The sequence below is a fragment of the Octodon degus genome, unplaced genomic scaffold (genome assembly GCF_000260255.1).
Source record: "Octodon degus isolate 3935 unplaced genomic scaffold, OctDeg1.0 scaffold00283, whole genome shotgun sequence".
In the NCBI taxonomy this organism is placed as follows: Eukaryota; Metazoa; Chordata; class Mammalia; order Rodentia; family Octodontidae; genus Octodon; species Octodon degus.
In genome coordinates, this window is record NW_004524859.1 from 1,933,753 (window position 1) to 1,938,995 (window position 5,243).

Genomic DNA, 5,243 nt, shown 5'->3' on the forward strand with positions numbered 1-5,243 from the left:
GAGGGGTAGGTTTCTACCACACAGCATGGAGGAGAGCCAGGAGGTTGAGGTGGGGCTGTGGCCCGCCAGCTGCCTGTGCTAGGCTTGTATCACGCTGGGCAGGAGAGCCCTCCCAGCTGTGCCCAGACCCCTGGCCCCTGGAGAGTGGGACATTGCAAGAATTTGTTTCATGTAATTAATTACAGTGAAATGGGAAGCTCCCAGCCATAGTTTCCGGTGAAGACCAGTACTTACCTCACTGCAGCTGCAGCAAGCTACTTGGCATCCAAAGTGGGAGAGGACCACGGCAATGGCGAATTCCAGCAAGGAGAAGGCCAGCACGAGGCCATCCAGACCCTAAAAGGGATTCAGCAAACAGACATCACTGTCTAGCTTAGTGTCCCCCGAAGGGCAACAGCAGGTCCTCCACCTGCCTGGCCCAGGGGCCAGAGCCTCCAGAAGCTTCCTGGCTAACACTGCGTAGTGTCAACCTGGAGAGTAGATCAATGACTCTGCCAGGCATGAGGGCAGACATGCAAAGACACCAAGCTGGAGATGAGGCACAGAGAGCTGTCCAGGGAGGAGCGGTGAAGCTGACGGGGAGCCTGGGGCAAGCGCAGCCCGGGCTGGGCAGAGCGGAGGGAGCACGGTGCTCCAGACAGCTGTCCTTCCCCTTCGGAGAAGTGTGTGCCCCGCGGGGTTCCTGGCCGAAGCCCAGGGCCTCACAGGACTGAAGCTGCCTCCAGTCTTAGGTACGAAAACAGTGCACACTGGTCGGTGCTACTAATTAGCATGACACCAACGCACAAGCGTCCAGCACCATCTCTCCTGAGGACGTGTGCTCTGTCCCGTGAGCTCTCTTCTCAATTGGCCTCATAACATCTAGAAGAGGAAGCGCCGCAGATCAGATGTGGACCTGGTCCTATGTGGAATACTGCTCTGCTCAGTCACGTCCAGCTCCCCGCGAGATGGCCAGTACATCAGGGTCAGTGCGGTGGACAGAGCCTGTGCGCCCCACACTCGCTCACACCACAGCTCTCCGGGAAGGAGGTGGCACTTACCCGGAAAAATGAGTAGAATATGGAACATTGTGGTCCTGCACACGACGAATTGATGAAGATGCTGAGGCTATGGATAATGATGCCTATAACTGCAAACACGGAGCTGGTGATGTTCAGGCCCACAGAGGCTTGGACCTGGAGAGGAACGAGAACAGGTTCACAGTTGAAGAGTTCAAGTACACCTGTCCCCATGGAGCCCTCTGCGTGCCTCCCAGCACACTTCAGCCTTGTCATCTGGATCCACTACAGTCCCTTAAAGTGGACGTTTCCAGTCCATTGTTCTCTCAAGACAAAGGTAGGAGCTTCTTGATCCCAGCTGCCTTCTGCAGATGATGTCTGTGAGCAAAGACCCACACGGCTCGCTAGCAGGATGGCAATGTGTGCTGCACTTGTGCGGGGTCACCTCTGTCCTCCCTGCCAAGCTCGGCTGCACACGCCCAGAGCTCAGCACTGCCCAGACTTTTGTCCTCAGGACTCCATGTCTTCTGCCCGTTGTGTCTTCCTCTTGTGCCTTTCCTGGTGTGCGATCTCCTCTCAGGGTGAAATCAATTTCTGCAAGGTCAAATATTGCTCAGGACAGTGTGCTTGGTGTGAGTATCTACAAAGGACCTGTTAGTGTGTGCAGCTGAGGCAGATGCTGGGGAGGCAGGGGCTGGCCAGGGTGAGAAAGGACAGATGGACCAGGCTGCCGCATCTACATTAGGCTTTGGGCAACGATGACTTATATGTGTGTGTAGACACTAAGCTATTTCTAGGGACCTGGGCTTCTGTTTTCATTGGTTAGGTCTGGCAGATAGCTCATGGTGTAAGTCCCTGCCTGGCAAGCTCAAGGTCCTGAGTTCGATCTGCGGTACCAAAAAAGGGGGGAAAAAAGACATGTTGTTTTCACTGGTTTCCTGAAAGGCATATTCTTCTTCATTTTTTAATTCTTTTTACTATCTTTTTCGTATTATATTTTTATTTTTTCTTAATTTTATTAAGAAACAAATAGCAATGAGACAGTTTCAAAACCGATTAGTAGGACAGTTTCAATAGTGAATACATTGCATATTGCTATCTTCGTGGTGGCATATTCTTCACAGCAGTACTCTGCATTGGATTCCTCTTAAATAGACCTTATGTTCTAGCTGAAAACTCAGAACCCTTTCTGGATGAAGTTAAAATAATATTTTTATCAGTCAGCTCATAAGCATCTGTCACTCGTTACTTGATGTCCCTGTCTTGGTGCTGACCCGAAGTCCTCTGAGTGGCTCTGCGTGACGCTTCTTGTCCAGAGCCTCTGCATGTCCACGAACACTCCCGCGGTCGCTCCCTGTCCCGCACCCTGGGCGCCTTTGAGGCACTGTCCCATTTTGTGATGATTTGAGTACAATTATGGAAAGACAGATTAATCAGCACAGTGAAAACCTCTTGGATATACAAAGCGGTAGAAGCAAACTACGTTTGAGTTTGCAGAAAGCATATTACATTAAATGGACATCTTTACTTTGATAAAAATAAAAGACAAGGAGACGCTGCTCACCAAGCTCTTTGTAGTCTTTAATCCTGCTGCCAGCGTGACGGATCCTGCACTAATAAACTAGAAATGAGATAAAAACAGATAAACATATTAAGGTATTGTTTTACATAAACATAGTAATATTTTCTTAAATTAAATAGCCCTATTAAGTGGTTAAGTAACTTGAATGCGTGCAGATAATTCTCAAATTATTGAAGATTTCTCCTAGGAGGATCACAGGAGACTATGCTACCTTTTTCCCACCAGACAGCAAGGCACTGAATTTATTGGGGAGCACAGAGCTTTCTTATGTCCATAAAGTGAAATAATCTAGGGTAGCACCAGGATGGCTAAGGTGATCAGACACGCGCCCAGGCAGCTCTGAAGAGTCCTAAGTGAAGCAGAGCCGGAGGGAAGTCCGCGTGCTGCGAGACGCTCCTGATCTTCTAGTCCTTGTTTGTCTGGTCTCAACACTAAACGAGGTAGTTTTCTCAGTCTCCACCATCGCCACTGTTGTTGTGGTTGGCTCGGTGAACCTCACAGCTCTCACAGAGACACCTCGGTCCCCTCCCTCACCACCATGAAGTGGATGTTCAAGGGGGACCTCTCACTGGCACATAGATGCGCAGGATTCGCGAAGATGTGAGCGATATATCCCGATCGGGTTCCGGTGATTGTGGAAAAGGTCGCAGGCTCTCAGATTGTTGACCCTGACCAACGGCAGCGCTTGGTTCCGTCTGACATCACTGTGGCTCCGTTTATGTGGCTCATCAGGAAAAGCATCCAGCTTACTTCTGAAAAGGCGACCTTCCTGCTTGTGGACAAGACGGTCCCACAGTCCTGCCTAAGTAGGGGGCAGCTTTACGGGAAGGAATAGGATGAAGATTGGTCCTTCTATGTGGCCTGCAGCGGGGAGAACACGTTCAGCCTCTGAGGGCCAGCGCTGGGCTGATCAGTGCAAGTGCCTGCTTGGTATCTTGTAAACAGCCAGCCGTTTTCCTGTGTTCACCAACCTCTCCACATAGACCTCTGAGTGCATTTGCAACTGGATTTGTTTCTTAATATCTTGGATTTATTTCCTTAGATTACTAAATTACTTTCAGAGTTTTATTTTGAAGTTTTCTTTTGTGCACTGTCCTCATGGCCTGTCCTCCAGGGAGCTCACTTCTTTAGGAAAAAATGCTGTCGTTTTCTCTGGGAATCACTTAATGAAGCTGTTTCCATAATGAAGTGAGGTAGGTGAACACTTAAAGGGAAAGGGAAGGAGAATGATGCATTTATTCTGGATTATGTTGGAGGTGTTACAGGGCTAGGCATTAACAGCATGCAAATGAAATCCTTAGCAATCAGGATACTTGCTTCACTAGATTTGACCAACTGCCAATCATGTTGGACTGAGCTAATCTGTTCCTCTCTCCAAAACTGTTAAGGTAAATACTTAGAAAAAGTTCCTCTGTAAAGGCAAAACAAAAACAACCTGAATGAGAGTTTTCCACTGAGCCAAAACAGGTTGGGTCAGTTTGGCTGGACACAGGCCCTATAGAGTTCCTCTACTGGGCTCTATTTCCAGGTTTGCTTTTAGAAAGTTTCAAGATTATGTCTTAATCCACACCAGCTGGATACATTCCCTCTTTAACAAACTCCAACCATCACAGCACAGAGGTGACCCCTGCAAATGCCCTCAGTCCTACCTGAGAAACAAATTGGGTGTGAAAAGAACCCAGCACACCGTCTTAAGTCAGTCATAAATGTGAGTCGTGTTCTGTCGAGTAGGGCCAGGGTCCAGGCCTTGAGAGAGCCACCAGAGCTCCTGTGTTACAGCTTCTTCCTCAGCCTACAACTACGAGGGCCTCGCGGAGGAAGTCGGGATTCCTTCAGAAAGATGGGGAGCCTCAGCCCCTTCTTTCCCTCTGATTTCAGACCACACAGCGAGCGGCGCTGCTGGGCTTGCGCTCCTCCTCACTGAACTGTGACATGGAGTTGCCACAGACCCAAGCACGGAGCCCAAGACGCAGAGCCTGGAAGCTGCGCTGCCCTGGGGAGAGGGCCTGAGCCCACTGCGCACTTCCTGCATGTTCTACAGCGGTGGAAAGTCCGCCCCTCCAAATGTTAGAAGAGTTTCACTATTAAAATATTAGTAGAATGCATGACCTTGAAGAATGAAGGCAAGAAATCAACGTGAATGCCTATTCTTATTCATAACACTGAGAGGACATCGGATACAAAAAAGTTACTACTAACTTAAAGGAGTTGATTAAATGTAGACAGTTCCATCTTCCCTAACATGATAGAACATCTAGCTCAATTTAGTGTTCTTTACCATGCTCACTGGAAAATTACTAGGGATACCTTATTAATATTAAAATCAAGACAAGTAAGTAGACTGTTACATAAAAATATTGTAACTAAATTGCTCTAAATATTCAAAAAATAAATTTAATGGTTAAAAACACTCATTTAAAAAGAAGTATAATATGTTTTGTAAACCTTGAAGATTATCACTACAACCTACTTTAAACAATTACAAATTCATTAAGATACACAGGAGAGAGGAATTTCTGCCGCGTCCCTGGAACCCCCAGACCCAGTCCTGGCCATGCACCATGAGTATGTGGGACAACTTCCGGCTACACTGGAAAGAATAGATCACATGAAGCAGAGTCAAAGAGCTATAGAGGAAATTAAAATCTCAATCACAACCTTGC

At 47.9% G+C, this 5,243-nt stretch overlaps 1 long non-coding RNA gene and 1 pseudogene across 1 annotated transcript in view; one reads left to right on the forward strand and one right to left on the reverse strand.

Moving 5' to 3' along the window:
- LOC111814254 overlaps positions 1–2,630 on the reverse strand; it is a 4,830-nt gene extending 2,200 nt beyond the window's left edge. Inside the window, exons 1-3 of the long non-coding RNA XR_002819289.1 lie at positions 2,563–2,630; positions 1,041–1,175; positions 235–336 (exon numbers count right to left, since the gene is read on the reverse strand). This is a non-coding gene — a long non-coding RNA (uncharacterized LOC111814254). The remainder of the gene's footprint in view (positions 1–234; positions 337–1,040; positions 1,176–2,562) is intronic.
- A 488-nt stretch (positions 2,631–3,118) lies between these two features.
- On the forward strand, positions 3,119–3,472 carry LOC111814253 (annotated as a pseudogene).
- The last annotated feature ends 1,771 nt before the right edge of the window (positions 3,473–5,243 follow it).